Source organism: Tiliqua scincoides, chromosome 1, assembly GCF_035046505.1.
Source record: "Tiliqua scincoides isolate rTilSci1 chromosome 1, rTilSci1.hap2, whole genome shotgun sequence".
NCBI lineage: Eukaryota > Metazoa > Chordata > Lepidosauria > Squamata > Scincidae > Tiliqua > Tiliqua scincoides.
This window is the reverse complement of record NC_089821.1, coordinates 146,101,992-146,118,966: the sequence shown is the minus strand read 5'-3', so window position 1 is coordinate 146,118,966 and position 16,975 is coordinate 146,101,992. Positions and strand designations below refer to the sequence as shown.

Here is a 16,975-nt window from a genome sequence, read left to right as displayed (position 1 = left end):
GGGGGGGGAAGGTGTGGTCAATAGGTTTCCTGTGTGGTCACCTGTGTGTAATAGGATGGCCCAAGTGCAGTCTGGCATAGTCACAGAGGGTGTATGCCGCTGTTCCCTTCCCTCTCCATGGAACCAGAGGGCATCCACTACAATGTTGTTGTACAATGTTCCCAACGAGAGTGTTGGGAATGTTAGAATGGACAAATGAATACATACGTTCACCCAGCATGCGATTATTCCGTGGAACCCCCGCCACAGGATGTGGTGAGGGTGTCTGGCCTACTTGTCAAAATAACCCATTATAAGCCTTAAAAGAACTGCATTACTGGGAAGGGCAAATGGATATTGACCTTAGTCATGATGGAATCTCCTAACCCTAAGGCAATTTTGAGAAACTTCTCTCTCAACAATGCTTGAAAACCTTGAATTTTCTGCACTATTTGACCAGATTTCACTTCTTAAAATTGGCTTTCAGTATCTCTTTCCATAAGCCACCTTGAAAACTAGTTTTATTTGAAGAGCCATTGAAACTCCAGCTACTGGAGTGAAATTTGAGGGTTCCACACTCTCTCTTACTAGGCAGTCAAATTAAAGAGAAACAGGATTTCCCAACCACAGCGGGCTACCTATAACTGTTCATTGTGCAATGGATTTAACTGATCTATACCAACTGGAGTTAACTGGGAGTTAGCTGCTAGAATAAGCCCACTGCAATCAAGGCTAAAGGCACAGCTCAGCAGACAAACTTTGACACACTGCAGTTTTAATGGCACACCACAAGATGGAGTAGATTCTTCTGTCTCTCAAACTCTGCACCATGCATTGCTGAAAAGCTCCCTTCGTCACTTCAATCTTAATCTGTAAGTATGGGATTCACGAATTAATTGGCATTGACCATTTTAGTTATGTTAATCAGGTGAGCAGCACCTAGGATGAAGAACCTCCATATTGCTTTAAGACACCTGTTTCTAATATATGTACAGCAAATAATTCAAATGTCTCTTCACCACTACACCTTCTCTGTGAATGTGGAGAAGATTGGGGGAGAGATGATCCTTGGGCTTTCCCCACCTCAATTTGTTCCAGGTACTTGAGCCTCCACTGGCCAGAGATGCAAGTTGAGTGCCAAAACCCAAAGCGCTCTTTGCCCTACAGTTTGTGACCCAAGAGTGGCATAACAATGTACACCTCAGCTGCAGCCAGCCTGGCAACACCAACTGTCCTCAGCAGAGACCTCTGCTGCCAGACCCCAGCCACGGCCACTACAGCCACAACAACCAGGGGCCGCTACCAGGGACAGGGAGGCCGGGTGCACAGGAACACTGATGGGGACCCAGATCCCAAAGGTCAGTGGTGCAGCCTCCAGCCAGGGACAACAATGTTAGCTGTCTGCTCAGTCAAAGCCAGAGACAAAGCTAATAAGTTTGGTTCAAGGGAAGTTGCAGGCAGCTGAGTCAGCAGAATTACACTGCACCTGTGCCTGCCACGCCCTAGTTAGCTAAGCAGACTCTGATTGGATGCTCAGACTACTTAAACCTCAGTCTTCAGCTCCACCAGTGCAGTAGGTGAACACTGTGATACTGCTGCTGGAGACTTTGACGATTGGATAGCTGTGTATGTATATGTTGTTACTGACCTTGGACTGACTGACTGTGTTTTGTGGATACTGATTTGGATAAAGCTGGACTGCTTTACTCTACAGGTATGACCTGGACTGTTTTGACTACTCTGTCTGTGTAACTCCTTGCTCAAATATACAACAGCAAATTCAAAGACTCTGCTGCCTCTGCTGTTTTTGTGCACCCTGCTCTACACTGGGACACACCCAAGGTTCCCATCCAACCTTAACAAACAATTCTGTTGTAGATGTCCCTCCCTCATCTGATATATGTGTTCCTACTGCAAATGCCAGTAATGGAGATGTATGTCTTGGACCAGCAGGAGTGGCATGCCCACCCCGACAACATAGTCCCAATGTCCACAAAGCCCCGCTGATGGTTGTGGCCTGCATCCAGGTATACTAGCTGGATTGGGGTGCTGTGGAAGAGCTCTGGCAGCTAGTGGGCCCAAGGTTCCAGGCCCATGCAGAAACCCAGAGGAGCAGCCCTTTCCTCCAAAAGGTACTGATAGTGCTGCAGTATCTGGGGACAGGGAGCCTCCAGGGGGTTGCTGCCCATCACAACGACACCACCCAGTCCTTCACCAGCAGGTATGTTGATGCATTTCTGGATTGGCCATCCTCCCCCCACCCCATCAACTGCCTCCTGCTAATGCACATCCTCCTCCGGCACATAGAGTGCAATGCACAGCCCCAAAAGTGTCAGGCCCGCCCTTGGATCTACAACCCACTTCTGGAGGACCTGCAGTGCATCCAGGCCTACCACCTCAACAGGGAGCTGTGGAGAAGTTTTGCCAGCTGGTAGGCTCCAGGCATGCGCAGCAACCTGGATGAGCATCCCTATCTTTCAGAAGGTCTTAATGGCCCTGCAGTATCTGGGGAGAGGGAGCTTCCAAGGGATTGTTGCAAGCCACCACAGCCAGTCCTTTGACAGCCAGTGTACTTGTGCGTTTCTGAATGCAATACTCCTCCACCTACCCGCCTTCATTGCCTTCCCTACTGCTGACGTTGAGCTACGCTGCCTCTAAGAGGAATTCTGTGCCATTGCAGGGTTCCCAAGTATCATCTTTGCTTGGACACAATACATGTGGGTATGCTTGCACTATGTGACATGCCAGGCATTTTCTGTAATGAACACCATCAGCATTCCCTGAATATCCAGGTGACCTGTGATGTGTGGGGACTCATCACCAGAAAGTTATCCAGTGGCATCCATGACAGCAGGACTTTGACTCCTCCATCATCAAGGCCATTCATGCCCAAGGGGACCAGCTGGCTCCTAGGTAGAGCAAGGGCCCAGGAGGCAGGGTGATGGTTCAGGAGACAGATGGGCCTTCCATAATAGCCACCTGAACTCCCTGTAGCTGACAATGGCTATCCCTTGCAGCCGTACCTCCTCACATTAATGCTGACCATGACCCATTGTGAAGTCCTCTTCATGAGCTGCAAGTGACCAAAACGAACACAGCTATGTAGTCAGCCACCATCAGGGTGGGGGCTATCCAGTGTATTGCACAGAGTGTATGCCTATATGCCTCTGGGGCATAAGTCATGGGCATGCCCTCGGTGCAAGGAACTCCAGGCACTCAGGGAACAAATTTGCTCCCTTGAAGCCTCGGTTGCAGACCTAGAGAAGCAGAGGCAGACCGAGAGGGACCACCATGATACTTCCAAGGATTAGCAGGTGTTGTCCCACCTTCAGGCGGTCATCTCAGTTGCCAGGGTAGGAAGTCTTGGAGCTGGAGAACATTATTCTGAAGAAGAGGGAAACAATCCTCTAGGGGGGACCCGTTCTTCAGGTGACCGGCCTGTATCCAGTCACAGTAAAGATACACCTCAGGAGGAAGGGGGTGAGGAGCTTTTTGTAATAGGTGATTCTATTGTCAGGAACGTAGAGAGGGATGTATGTGATGGATGTGAGGACTGCATGGTGACTTGCCAGCATGGTGCGAAGGTTGCAGGCATCATGTCTTATCTAGTTAGGTTGGTCGAGAGTGCTGGGGAGGAGATAGCAGTTGTGGTACATGCAAACACCATTGACATGGGGTAAAGTAGCCAGGTGGTCTGGAAGGGAAAATTTAGGCTTTTTGGTAGGAAGCTTAAAGCCAGGACCCCAGAGGTAGCATTTTCAAAAGCGCTACCTGTTCCACATGCAGGACCAGCTAGGTAGGCAAAGCGCAGGGGTCTCAAATGTGTGGATGAGACGGTGGTGTTGGGAGGAGGGGTTTAGATTTGTTAGGCACTGGAGAATGTTTTGGGACAAGCCAGGCCTGTTAAAGAAGGACAGACTTCACTTGAACCAAAATGGAACTGGACTGCTGGTGCATCAAAAGGTGGCAGAGCTTTTAAACTGGGAGAAAGCCAAAAACAGCAGATGGTGCCTGGTTTGGGTCTCCTTATCCCTATGGAATGAGGGTGGAGAGGTTAGAGAACAACAAGGCAACGACAGATTAGGAATTAGTAGTGGAAGCATGATGGGGCATGAAAGTCAGTCCAGTAGAAAGAGAGTCTATGGGGATCAAGGAGCAAACAAGCAGCCCTTCTTGGGAGACAGGTGCTTTTATGCAAATGCCCAAAGTCTCTGAGCAAAGATGGGAGAACTGAAATGTTTGATAGCTATGGAAAATATTGATATAGTGCGCATAACGGAAACCTGGAGGAATGTGGAGAGCCAGTGGGATACTGCAATCCCAGGCTATAAACTCTATAGGAGGGTGTCAGGGTGTTCGTGGTATATTTTGGCATGTTTCATGTTATTAAAAATTGTTTGGCAGTAAGATTGCACAGTGGCATGCTACAGCAGGAATGTTGGGTAATAACAGTGGCTTGACCGACAACAATGAAAGGTTGAACTGGATCTGAGAAATACCAAGGACGTCTGGGAAACTGGTAATGGGCCATTTGGAAACAAAGACATATTGAGAACAAGCTTTAGGACGCAAAAGGCAAAGCAGGCAGAGTAATAGCATTTGACAAGCAAGACAACTCTTTTGTCTGAGTGGTCTGGCAGGCAGAGGCACCAGCAGGGACCTTGAAAGATAGATAATGGAGAAGAAGGAATGTAGCACAGGTGTGAGAGATCAGCTTGAAGAGAAGGAGACGAGGTGGACGTGACATAAAATCTGATTGGACAACAACTTGGGGAGACATGACTTAGTATATTTCTGATTGAGTGATTGGCCCATGACATCTCAGGGGTCCCATGGAGATTTCCTATAACTGCACACTAAGAAAGTCTAGTCTTTGCTACTGAGCCTGGCATCTGCCCAACAAAGTGCTGCAGAAATGAGTGTTCATCTGCCCAAGTAAAACTGGATTTGGTAGTTGGTCTTTAGCATTCAGAGTTAGTGTAGACCAAGTTAGCTTTATTATTTTCTTTGCTGAAAGTGTACTATCCTAGAAACCATTTTCCAACTTTCTCCTGACCTGGGCAAGATGAGCATTGGTTACTTGAGTAAGATGTAAATGAGCAGAGCATGGCAGCCTTCCCCACAAGTCTGCAGAAGCCCTTACGGCACGAAGAGGCACTGACATGGTGGCGCGAGTGGTCCTTTGAGCAATTTTGCCAGTTTGGAGTGCACGTGTGCATGTTATGGGCTAATTGTGCATGCTAGCAGGTTGTTATTTTGTTGGAGTTAGCAAGTCATGAGTCAGGGAGGCTCTGGACACATTGGAGCAAGAGCTTGACAGCAAAGAGTGCAATTAAACTCTGTGGACTGCAAGTTGCTGAATTCATTTCCGTCTCCTAAAAGAGAGGAGTTAACATCTGCCATTTCGTGGAAGCAGTCAACCCCTGTTGTGAACAGTGTGGAGGCAGATTCTGCTGAAAGAGAGGGTGCCCGTGGAGCAACAGAAGCCCAACCAAGACAACGTGAATTTTGTCTTGCCTCTTTCCCTTTAATTGAAAGTTATATTGCATGAAACGTCCTCTAATAAAAGTTTTACTAGCATCCCAGACCATTCTTGGTTGTGTTCCCTGACCCAAATTGTCTTCAAAAAATTCTATCAATTTCTTTTTACAATCTTGAATAATAACTGGGTTTTGTAACAAAGCTTCATTTAGTTGCCATCTATAAGTATGATTGGATTATGGTCTGAAAAGCTCTTTGGAAGAATATCCACTTTATTGGCCTTAGTAACTAAATTTCTAGTTGTCAAAATCATAACTATTCTTGAGAAAGAGCTATGCCTCTCAGAAAAGAACATATATTCCCTTGAGTCATCATTCTTCTACCTCCAAATATCCACTAAGGCCAATTTGTCCATTCAATCAAAAAAAATTTTTGGCAACTTGCCCTGATTATTTTTGATTTTTCTTTCTGATTTCCTATCCATCTGTGGTAATATTACTCCATTCCAATCACCCAACAAACATCAGTTCTCAAAAGGCAACTCTATAAGCTTAAGCATAAGTTGTTTATCAAACTTCTTTTTATCCTCATTAGGTGTGTACAGCCCCAACACCATAATTTTGGAACCATTTATAATTACTTATACTCACCCGAATCATCTGACATTACAAGCTCTGGTTTAAGGTGTGACTTAATATATAAAATGACTCCATTTTTCTTTTAACATTTGCTGACATGAACTTCTCCCCTAAGGATTTATAAACCAGGTATTTTGCATCCTTTTTCATTATATGTGTCTCTTGTAAACAAGTGATGTCATTCTTTAATTTCTTCAAATAATAGAATATCTTTTTTCCTTTTCTGGGGGACATTAACCCCATTGACATTCCATGATAACCATTTATAATCCATTTGCAAGACTTGGAGCTTCTGTTTCTTCTATATTTTGCAGTTCTTTCAGTTCCCTTCCCTCTCTTTCTAAAAAGTCTCTCATCTTCTGGATGGAATTCAACTTAAAACTTTGGTCTTTAAGCATAAATGACACTTCTTCTGCAACTTCCCATAGAAAAGGAATCTTTTTATTTTTCAGCTTTAACACCAAAGGGAAACAGTCTTTCCTCTTGTGTAAAATTCTAGTAGGTATTTCTGCAAATACTAAGCAATGTTTTTTAATCTGTGAAGCCACCAGATTTTTAAAAGCAGATTGATGGCCCCTTTGCTTGCTGCCCTGTTTACTATGGTAGATAGGACCAGCTTAATGCCAGAGGCCTGGACTAACGCCATTGTGATCTCTATTCATAAAAAGAGAGACCCTGGTGTACCATCTAACTATAGACCAACCAGCTTACTTTCTACCATCAGCAAACTCTATGCTAAACAGCTAAGCTCACCCTCTGAATGACAAACCAGAAGATTCAGGGACCAGAACAAGTGGGGTTCCAGCAGGGCAAATCTGCTTTGGACCACTGTATTACTCTGTCATATCTATTGAGAAATACTCCAAGAGGACCAAGCTTAAATTATTCATGGCCTTTTTAGACTTAAAAGGGGCCTTTGACTCAGTGGACAGAGATTTACGACAACTTAGAATTTCAAAGACTGCATAACATCAGAAGAGTTTGACAGTTCACCGATTTGCAGGAGCATTTCTGAGAGGAAACTCACAAAAATATTGTGAAAAGTTTAATATAGACATATCATCTAAATTCAAAGCCGTCTTAAAGCAAGGACTTTTTTGTTTATGTTATACTGCAAGATGTACATTTTGTGAAACAGAATTATAATCTATGCATTAAAAAGCCAGTTTCCAGCATTTCATGAAACCCAGTCAAATTTTTGTCACATTCTAGTGTGACAAAAAGAAAGAAAAAAGATTCCTGAGTAAGGCTGTTCAGAGAAGAGGTTGTTTGGTTCCCAATGGCTCTGAGTGCATACTTTAAGACACAGGTTACAGTCTTATGCACTTTTACAGGGTGAAAGCTTCGCCAAATTCAATGGAACATTTCTGAATCCCACTGCATAGGACAGAGCTAAAATTAAACAGGCTGTAATCTTGAACACAGCAGGTTTTGCTCCTCTACTTCTTGGGCCAGCCTCTGGTAAGAGTAGGAGACAGGTTTAGACTCAGTTTATGCACGTATATTTGAGTGTAAGTTCCATTAAACTCATTGTGTAGACATGTTTATGTGTAGACATGCTTAGGCTTGTTAGCCACTGATCCTACTTTTTCTTGGGGTTTTGATGCATTTTGTTCCTCACTGTGGTACTATGACATAAAGGGTGCAATCCTAACCATCTTTTCAGCACTGACCTAGCCATACTGCAGCCTCAAGGAAAACAAACATGCCCTTACTTTGAGGAGGCCCCCTTGACCACCTCCCTACTGCAGAATGCAGTGCATGCCACACTGGCACAGTTATGTCAGTGCTGGAAAGTTGGTTAGGATTATGCCTGCAGTCTTATTACGTATTATAGAAAAATCATCTGCTGGTTAATGGCTTGTTGCCCCCAAGTGCCAAGTGCATGCTTCATTTTTCCCAAATAAATGAGTGGCTGTCAACTTCTCTGGTTGCCACAAAGAGAGATTTCAGGTGGGAAGCAATGTCCACTTGTGAAGAAAGCTTCATTGATGTATGAGAGGAAGAAATACGTTTCTGATGTTCCTTCTTGTAGCAGCAATAACAAAAGCACAGGATGAGCTGCATTCCCTCTCATACATGTTTGAGAGTGGAAGAACTGTTTTTTTTTACCACCACATCAGGGCCTTGGGACCATGCCGGATTTGGGGAAACAAAGGGCAGAGTTAGGTTAGACACAAGTTTGTGTCAAGTAATGATGAGATTTGACATTCTTGTTCCATCTGAGGCAAAGGCTTCAATAACAGATAAGAGGGTGATAAGTTAGGGGTGGAGATGTAGCAGAGCAGGGATAATACTGGTCTCTTTTAAGGTAGAATCATAGCAAATAACACAGAGATGCTATGAAATGGCAGGAGGTGTGGAATGATGGTTTGAGCTGCTCTGCTTGAAGGGCTAAGCAGGAGAATCTGTGGTTGTTTTTGGGATGGGAGACAGCGTGTCAGGCTGCGACAAACTGCAGTGCCCATTGCAGCAAAATGGAGTTGCTGTTACACTGGTTAGCCACACAATGAGAAAAGCGTGGCACTGTGCGAGAAGTCCAGCCGGGAAAGAATGAAGAACGACCTTGTGGACATGTCCAAGCTTGATTTATGATTGCCTACTGTAGCTCAATGGCATGATGGCAGTCAGAGGAGATAACCACACTGGGAAGGCAAGACCTGGTGACCTAGGATTCTGTGATTCACAGAATGCATTTGAATATATTTTCCATTGAAAAATGGTGGTTTAGACTTGGCTGCCCATGTAAATTGTCTTTGAATGCTGTCTAAACAACAGAAAAAGGCGGTATATAAACACATATGCTATTTATTTATTTATTTATTATCTAAGGCTGGCCTTTAAGTTTGAAACCATTTTCAAGTTAAGTTTGTGGTATGCCAGGTACTACCTGTTAGAGTTAAAAAAAAAATCACACCAGAGACTTTCTATGTGTTCAAAGGAGAAGGGCTTGTTTTGAGGATTCTTCTTTAAACAGCATCATCTAAGAATTCCCTTAGCTGTAGAGCTTTGTATTTCATATCTAACCTCATATTGACATAATGTGCTCTCTTTGGAACAGAGCTTTTATAATAGACTAGCTTTCAGAATCCCTTGCCCTCCAAACAAAAACTTACACAAAATGCCCTGTTGCCTTGGGCTGTGGTCTTTCAGGCTTCACAAGATAATCCTGATCAGACTGTCAGAATGAGGTGGGGGATGCTCTGTTTGGAAACCATTCTGCAGGAATGCTTTCACTTACATGGATAATTCTAACTGCAATAAGGAAGTGCATAAATATCAAGAGACCAGTTCCAGGCCTCTCATACTATTGTGTAATACAAGCAGAGTACTAGTTGGTTGTCAGCTTCTGCCAATGGGATTATTCCTGAAAAATTCAGATGGGTGAGCGGTTTTAATGTCATGTCTACCTTGTTTATCTTTCCATGAGAATGATCCTAGAATTAACCTGCAGAGATGACTTGATTAACCGAGAATATAGAGCATCTTTGGACATGACAATGAGATGGAAGCTCAAGGAGTTTGTGCTCTCTGTTCCTTCACAGCGCTATATCATCCAAAATCTGACTTCCGCATCTTCATTGTTTGGAAATGAATCAGCTGTCTTTGCCCGGAGAACTTCACCTTGCACATTTCTAACTGTGGAAGTTATATTTTGAATGAGATTTGTCACAGCAGAACAGGATGTTCAAGCCACATGCACTTTCTGTTGAACCTTCAATACCTTTATGCAACGTCAGCCTCTGCTTTTGACCCAGCAGTATGGTACCAAGCCATCGCTGTGCTTCTTTGAAAATTTTCCCCTTTGTAACCAAGACTATGAACTCTCTCAGTGGCATATCTAAGGTATGGCAGGGAGGGCACATGCCCTGTGTGCAACTTGAAGGGGGGTGTCACTGAGCATTTTCTATTGGGTAACCCCTGCTAATTGGGTAAGAGGCACTTTTTCAAGTGGGTGCTCCTCTTTTTAGCAGGGGGAGAGTAACTGGCCCACCTCACCCCAGCACTGTCTGTTCTAGTGGCTGTCTGCTGGTATTCATTTGCATCTTTTTAGATTGTGAGCCCTTTTGGGACAGGAAGCGATTTAGTTATGTGATTTTTCTCTGTAAACTGCTTTGTGAACTTTTAGTTGAAAAGCGGTATATAAATACTGTTGATTGATTGATTGATTGATTTACTCTGGAACAAGCTGGCTAAGCTGCTGGTTGATAAGAGCCTCTTATTTCTTATTATTAGGAGATTACATCAGAATACTACCTGTCATATAAAATGCTCATATGCAGGTAAATCAACAACAAAAATTCATACCAACAAAGGAGTGAAACAGGGTGGCATTTTAACACCTACTTGGTTTATTCTGTTTATTCTCAACAATTTAACCCCTTTTTTGCCAATGGCAGATGGATACAGCCCTAAACTGGGACCTGTTCTTGCTCTATGCTGTAATAATATCCCATACACAGTTAGGGCTAAAACAGTTGCTCAGCAGGTGCCTTAAATATCTGACAGCTAACAAACTCCAGCTGAATTTTGAAAAGTTAATCCCTGTCTTTATGCAAAGATGGAGACCCTACAGATGGGATTTCAGGGACAAGAGGATAAAACAAGTAAAAAAATTTAAATTGTTAGCTCTTTGCTCCAACATAGCCAGAGTTGGTTGCAAACAATTGGTTCAAGGAAAGTTGCAAGCAGCTGAGTTAGCTGGATTGCACTACACCTGTGCAGCCACTCCCTAATTAACTGGGCAGGCTCAGAGTGGGTGCTGAAGCCCACTTAAGCCTCACTATGCAGCTACACCGGTGCAGTGGGTGAACTGTAAAGCTGCTGCCGGAGACTTTGTCAAACAATTACTGTCTATGACCTTGGACTGACTTTGCTTTGTGGATGCTGGACTAGAACATGGTAACTCTGGACTGCTATATTCTATGTGTATGACCTGGACTGCTTTAACTATTCTGTGTATGGCTCTGTGCTCAAACTACAACAGCAAGTTCAAGACTCTGCTATGTCTGCTACTTTGTATGCAGCCTGCTCTCAAACAGGACATATCCAGGTTCCTACCTAACAAAAATATCTGGGTATATGTTTTCATTATAACAGTTCTTGGGCTATGCAGCTAGCTAACGTTTCTGCCCAAGCCACTGCTAGATTTTTCTTTGTAAAAAAGGAATCGGTATGTCCTCGCTGCCCTTAAGATCTTTAATGCTAAGTTGATCTTACAACTAATGTTTGGTGTCCCCCTTTGGATTCGGGGCTTAAACAATATATTGGAACATCTTCAGGGCAAAGTCTTGCAGAAAATCTTGGGATTACCAGGATGTGTACCCTATGCAACTGTGTGCCTGGAAACAGGGCAATATTTAATTGAAACCACAACTATTTTATGATAATCGTAAAATTTTCTTGGTCACCCTTGATTTGATTCTTTAAATCTTCCAGAATGACCACCTGTGGCGATTGAAGAAGTGAGAGAGATAATTGAACAACCAAAAGTGGGGGTGGCAGTGGGGCCAGATGCCATCCCCCCATCTCTTAAAACGTAACCTTGATTGGTGGGCATCAGTTCTCGCAACCCTCTTTACGTGCATCAACAAAACAGGAGTAATCCCAGATATTTGGTCCAATGCAATAGTTGTGCCTATTTATTAAAAAGGAGATAGCAGGTTGCCATCAAGTTACAGATGTATAACTCTCCTCTCAACATTTTACAAGGTCTAAGTGTAACACCTTCAAAATAAACCAATGGACTGGGTTAATAAGCAGGTTATTTTAGGACCTGAGCAAACAGGCTTTAGACAGGGCAAATCGACTCTCGATAACTGCTTGATACTATCACATTTAATTCATAAGCAGGTTAAAATAGGGAACACCAAGTTATATGTAGCTTTTCTTGATCTGAGGAGTGCCTTTGACTCAGTTGATAGAGACATCCTCTGGGATAAGCTTTTAAATTTAGACATGGATAAGCCACTCTTACTCCTAGTAAATAAAATATATTTGAATACCCTTTTCCAGATACGAGTTTCCAGAATGGGAGAATTAACAGAGCAGATTGCCACCAATAAGGGCGTCAAGCAAGGTTGTATTTTAACCCCTGTATTATTTAATTTATTCCTGAATGTTCTGGAGAGTGTGGAGGGACACAGCCCAAAATTGGGGACTTGTCAGGTACCTCTATTATTATACACCAATGATGTAGTGATTCATTCCCGGACTCATATTGGTTTGATGCGACTTATCAAGAAATGTGTTATCTAAACAACAATAATCTTAATCTAAACTGTAGCAAGTCAAAAATTATTTTGACGCGTGTGGCCTCTGGGAACCAAGTGCCTCGGGAACTAAGTGCCAGGTAAGACACGAGAGTTTAGCATCTGGGCGAGGAGAAGGCAAGTAGACCTCTGAGTTTTGGAGGAGGAGGAGGAAGACGACGACGAGAGGGTAAGTGTACTCATTCTAACGCTTTGTCTTTTTAACTCCCTGTCTTCTAACCTTAACCTTACCTTTAAATCAACCTTAAATCAAAATTGAAAGTTAGCACCTAAGGGAGGTACATAGGTCTACTCTGAGCAGGAGCAGAGTCCTACTCATGAGTAAGAGCAGAAGGGTCAGGCATTTAAATCAAAGTTGAAAGTTAGCTGCACCTAAGGTAGCACCTAATCGAAGGAAGGGAGGAGGATAAAGTGGAAAGCAGGTTTTTCTACTTGTTTAAATTAAACCTATACTTAACCCAGGTTAAACTTAATCTAAGTTAGAACATAACCTAAACAGTTCAGTAAATTGGGACACAGGACACAGGATCTAGAGAGCAATAAATAATTAAACAAACCCAAATAAAAACTAGCTTGAGGTTACAAAAACAGTCCAGCATAAGAGAACAGAACTAGGAGGGAAAGAACCTAGGAAGGGCCAATTTCCAACCACCCAGGCATAGTCCATTTTAGAAATTCAGCAATCACCACCTTTAGGAGGTGATAAGAGCCCCATTAGGCTAATCCAAGCAGTCCATTCAGGAGCCTGCAGAGTAGGTCACGCCCATCAGCAGCCGTTTGCCTTCCTGAGCTTTTGTAAACTCACCTGGGAAGGCCAGCCCCCTTTCAATCAGGAAGGAAGGAGGGAGGAGGAGCCAGCCAGGAGTATAAAGCTAGGCCGGCCATCGCGTGAGGCTCTCTCCAGAAGCATGTGGCCTCTGGGAACCCAGTGCCTTGGGAACTAAGTGCCAGGTAAGGCACGAGAGTTTAGCATCTGGGCGAGTTCAGCAGCAGGGCGAGGAGGCCAGGGCCCCATACACTGCCCTTCCTCTTCCCTTGAGAAGAGGGCTGCTATCCAGTGTAGGGTTTTTAAAAGGACCCCTAAATAAAACAACAACAACAACAACAACAAAAAGCTATGCAGTCAGACAGCCAGCAGCAGGGTGGGGGCTATCCAGTGTTCTGCATCGAGTGCCACATGTATGATTATATGCCTCTAGGGCATAAGTCATGGGTGTGCCCTCGGTGCAAGGAGCTCCAGGGTCTCAGGGAACGTGTCCGCTCCCTTGAAGCCTTGGTGGCCGACCTGGAGAAGCGCAGGCAGGCAGAGCAGGACCGTGGGGAGACTTCCGGGGACGATCAGGCTTCATCACAACCTCAGGTGTGCAGCTCCTCGGCTGCCTGGGTGGGAAGTCTCGGGACTGGAGGACGTCATCCTGGAGAGGAGGGAAGCAATCCCCTAGGGGGGACCCCTTCTCCAGGGGATGGGCCCGTATCCTAACACACTTGGGATACTCCTCGGTGGGAGGGGGGTCAGGGGCTTCTTGTAGTGGGGGATTCGATTATTAGAAACATAGAGAGGGGGGTTTGCGACGGATGTGAGGACCGCATGGTGACTTGCCTGCCTGGTGCGAAGGTTGCGGACATCACTTCTCGTCTAGACAGGCTAGTAGACAGTGCTGGGGGAGAGGTAGCGGCTGTGGTGCATGTCGGCACCAACAACATGGGCAAGTGTAGCTGGGAGGTCCTGGAGGCCAAATTTAGGCTTTTAGGCAGGAAGCTGAAAGCCAGGACCTCAAAGGTAGCATTCTCTGAAGTGCTACCTGTTCCACACGCAGGGCCAGCTAGGCAGGTGGAGATCAGGGGTCTCAATGCATGGATGAGACGGTGGTGTAGGGAGGAGGGGTTTAGATTCGTTAGGCACTGGGGAACTTTTTGGGACAAGCAGGGCCTGTACAAGAGGGACGGGCTCCACTTGAACCAGAATGGAACCAGACTGCTGGCGCATAACATTAAAAAGGTGGCAGAGCAGCTTTTAAACTGATTCCTGGGGGAAGGCCGACAAGAGCCGAGGGGCATCCGGTTCGGGACTCCTCATCCCTATGGGATGAGGATGGGGAGGTTAGAGAACAACAAGACAAAGGCAGAGTAGGAGAAGAAATTGGGAAAGGTAGCGTGATGGGATGTGATAGACGGTTTGGCACAATGAGAGGATGCGGGGACAAAGGAGCGAATAAGCAGCGCATCCTGGGGCATTCTGTGTACAAATGCTTTTATGCGAATGCCCGAAGTCTACGAGCAAAGGTGGGAGAACTGGAATGTCTGGTGACAAGGGAAAACATTGACATAGTGGGCAAAACAGAAACCTGGTGGAATGCGGAGAATCAGTGGGATACCGCAATCCCGGGCTATAAACTCTACAGGAGAGACAGGCAGGGGCGTGTTGGAGGTGGGGTGGCCATTTATGTTAAGGAAGGGATAGAATCCAGCAAAGTAGAGATTGAAGGTGGGTCCGACTCCACCGTAGAATCTCTGTGGGTTAAATTACCAGGCTTGTGCAGCGATGTAATACTGGGGGCGTGCTATCGTCCTCCAGACCAGAAATCTGATGGGGACCTTGAAATGAGGAAACAGATCAGGGAGGTGACAAGGAGGGACAGGATTGTAATCATGGGGGACTTCAATTATCCTCATATTGACTGGGTCAATTTGTGTTCTGGTCACGATAAGGAAACCGGATTTCTTGACGTGCTAAATGACTGTGGCTTAGATCAGCTAGTCACGGAGCCCACCAGAAGACAGGTGACTCTGGATTTAATATTGTGCGGTACGCAGGACCTGGTTAGAGATGTAAACGTTACTGAGCCATTGGGGAACAGTGATCATGCTGTGATTCGTTTTGACGTGCACGTTGGGGGAAGAATACCAGGCAAATCTCTAACAAAAACCCTTGACTTCCGACGGGCGGACTTCCCTCAAATGAGGAGGCTGGTTAGGAGGTTGAAAGGGAGGGTAAAAAGAGTCCAATCTCTCCAGAGTGCATGGAGGCTGCTTAAAACAACAGTAATAGAGGCCCAGCAGGGGTGTATACCGCAAAGAAAGAAGGGTTCCACTAAATCCAGGAGGGTGCCCGCATGGCTAACCAGCCAAGTCAGAGAGGCTGTGAAGGGCAAGGAAGCTTCCTTCCGTAAATTGAAGTCTTGCCCTAATGAGGAGAATAAAAAGGAACATAAACTGTGGCAAAAGAAATGTAAGAAGGTGATACTGGAGGCCAAGCGAGACTATGAGGAACGCATGGCCAGCAACATTAAGGGGAATAATAAAAGCTTCTTCAAATATGTTAGAAGCAGGAAACCCGCCAGAGAAGCGGTTGGCCCTCTGGATGGTGAGGGAGGAAAAGGGGAGATAAAAGGAGACTTAGAGATGGCAGAGAAATTAAATGAGTTCTTTGCATCTGTCTTCACGGCAGAAGACCTCGGGCAGATACTGCTGCCCGAACGGCCCCTCCTGACCGAGGAGTTAAGTCAGATAGAGGTTAAAAGAGAAGATGTTTCAGACCTCATTGATAAATTAAAGATCAATAAGTCACTGGGCCCTGATGGCATCCACCCAAGAGTTATTAAGGAATTGAAGAATGAAGTTGCAGATCTCTTGACTAAGGTATGCAACTTGTCCCTCAAAACTTGCAACTTGTCCCTCAAAACGGCCATGGTGCCAGAAGATTGGAGGATAGCAAATGTCACACCTATTTTTAAAAAGGGAAAGAGGGGGGACCCGGGAAACTATAGGCCGGTCAGCCTAACATCCATACCGGGTAAGATGGTGGAATGCCTCATCAAAGATAGGATCTCAAAACACATAGACAAACAGGCCTTGCTGAGGGAGAGTCAGCATGGCTTCTGTAAGTGTAAGTCTTGCCTCACAAACCTTATAGAATTCTTTGAAAAGGTCAACAGGCATGTGGATGCGGGAGAACCCGTGGACATTATATATCTGGACTTTCAGAAGGCGTTTGACACGGTCCCTCACCAAAGGCTACTGAAAAACTCCACAGTCAGGGAATTAGAGGACAGGTCCTCTCGTGGATTGAGAACTGGTTGGAGGCCAGGAAGCAGAGAGTGGGTGTCAATGGGCAATTTTCACAATGGAGAGAGGTGAAAAGCGGTGTGCCCCAAGGATCTGTCCTGGGACCGGTGCTTTTCAACCTCTTCATAAATGACCTGGAGACAGGGTTGAGCAGTGAAGTGGCTAAGTTTGCAGACGACACCAAACTTTTCCGAGTGGTAAAGACCAGAAGTGATTGTGAGGAGCTCCAGAAGGATCTCTCCAGACTGGCAGAATAGGCAGCAAAATGGCAGATGCGCTTCAATGTCAGTAAGTCCTGCACATCGGGGCAAAAAATCAAAACTTTAGATATAGGCTGATGGGTTCTGAGCTGTCTGTGACAGATCAGGAGAGAGATCTTGGGGTGGTGGTGGACAGGTCGATGAAAGTGTCGACCCAATGTGCGGCGGCAGTGAAGAAGTCCAATTCTATGCTTGGGATCATTAGGAAGGGTATTGAGAACAAAACGGTTAGTATTATAATGCCGTTGTACAAATCTATGGTAAGGCCACACCTGGAGTA

The 16,975-nt window shown here is 45.1% G+C and overlaps 1 pseudogene; it reads left to right on the top strand.

Annotated features, from left to right (window-relative positions):
• Positions 1-16,975, top strand: part of LOC136645985 (interferon-inducible GTPase 5-like) — a 105,710-nt pseudogene that overhangs the window by 7,789 nt on the left and 80,946 nt on the right.